This window comes from Corvus brachyrhynchos, unplaced genomic scaffold (assembly GCF_000691975.1).
Source record: "Corvus brachyrhynchos isolate BGI_N302 unplaced genomic scaffold, ASM69197v1 scaffold103, whole genome shotgun sequence".
Taxonomy (NCBI): Eukaryota; Metazoa; Chordata; class Aves; order Passeriformes; family Corvidae; genus Corvus; species Corvus brachyrhynchos.
This window is the reverse complement of record NW_008237436.1, coordinates 1,436,767-1,438,553: the sequence shown is the minus strand read 5'-3', so window position 1 is coordinate 1,438,553 and position 1,787 is coordinate 1,436,767. Positions and strand designations below refer to the sequence as shown.

Genomic DNA, 1,787 nt, shown 5'->3' with positions numbered 1-1,787 from the left:
AAAGAGTGAAATAGTTCTGGTGCCTTCACGCCCTGGTCTGGAAACCCTCAGCTCACCAGTATTGCAAGATTGGAGGGTGTTTTCTGTTCACTAAATTTTAACACTGAAACACCAAAACAACTTAAAGGCAAAATTAAAAATCTCATGCGTTGCACGAACTATTGAGTTAACAGCCTTTTACAAACCTAATTTGGAAAGAATACAGATTTTAGGAACTAATTCACGTGGCCATGGAATGTTTTAATCAAAAAACCTACATGTATGTTTATACATGAAAGATGTATCACTAACATAAAGATGGGACTTGTAAAGTGTTTTATGTACAATATGTTTATATACAGGGGTGTATTTTGTGAGAAGCAGACTTCAAAAGACTCTCTATCCTCAACTGTAACAAAATTAAGATAACACACATATATACTATCTTTTGATATATTCCTTGAATGTTGTGCTTTTTGTAATACTCATTTCCAGTGATGAAAATTAATTAGTCACAGCTTTTAACTAAAAAAATTAGCTGCTACTTATTATTTGCAAAAGTCTGGGCCACCTAAAATGCTTATTCATGAAAATTAGAGATAAAAGAACATGTTAAAGAAGTACTTTGTTTAAATTAAATATAACATTAATTTAAATTCGTCTTCACATAGGAAAAATACTGTGCATAAATAATTCTATAATTTAAGGTTATTAGGAATCTCATCTACTGCTATTCTGATATTTTATATATATATTGTGTGTAAATGTGCATGGAAATAGTCTTTTGAAGAGAATATAATTACTCATTTCTTTCACTATTTTTATGTATTCAAGTGAAAATTTGAATATGAATTGAACGTTCATCAGTTATAAGCTTTTGGACCCAATGGATAATCTGGAAGGGCTCTCAGTAGGATTTTCATTATTATCTTTTATGATATTTATTATATTACTCTAATCAAATATGTGCTTCTCAAAAGGCACTCGGTGGCAAGACCAGTTTCTGAAAGTAATTTTCCAGATCTAGAAGTAAGAGAGGAATCAGGAGTGTACACAAAACGGAAGCAGTATCTGGCAAAAACCAAAAAGTTTTTTGGAACCTTAGATAATAGGAACTCTTTGTAACTATTTTCCCAGCACTCTTACACATGCTGATACAAGTGAGGAACAGAAAGGATCCCGGGTAAAACAAAATCCACTCGAGGACCTGCTTCATGGCACTGCATGTCAGTTGCTCCACAGTCCACTTAGTCCTATCTACAAATACACTCCATGGCTATAAATTAATTATTACATTTTGTCTTGGTTTGAGGCATATTTGGAAGGAAATGTCTGAAATGAATATCCCTCTGTTAGAAGGCAGATTTCAGCAGCCCCTCCCCCACCAGGTTTGAAAAGAAATTCCTCAGAGAAAAGTGAAAAAGAACTATTTATTTAACAAGCAAAGTGCACGCAGGCACAGAAGAAAAGAATGAATAATGTTAGATAATAAAACCTCTCGCTGTGGAGAAGACCTGGGAAGATTTTCAAAGTCCTTTGTGGGTGTGGCTCTCTCGTCTCTGGAGCTGGGGTGCAGCTTGGGCCCCTCTGGACTGCAGTGTGGGACCTCCCAGTGATGTTCTGGTGTTGCTGAACAGTCCAGAAGAGGAGAAGAAGAAGAAGCTAAAGTCCCAGGAAACTCCTTGCTCCAGCTATGATCAAGAAGCTAGCTAAAAAACAGAGTTTTAACTCTCCATCTCTCTCCTGAGAAAAGGAGCTGAAAGCTGAGGAGAAGTAGGAAGGTGTTTCCTCTGCTCTGCCGCAGGAAT

General features: G+C 36.1%; 1 long non-coding RNA gene across 1 annotated transcript in view; it reads left to right on the top strand.

Moving 5' to 3' along the window:
* LOC108445988 overlaps positions 1 to 1,787 on the top strand; it is a 61,683-nt gene that overhangs the window by 31,456 nt on the left and 28,440 nt on the right. The window lies entirely within an intron of this gene.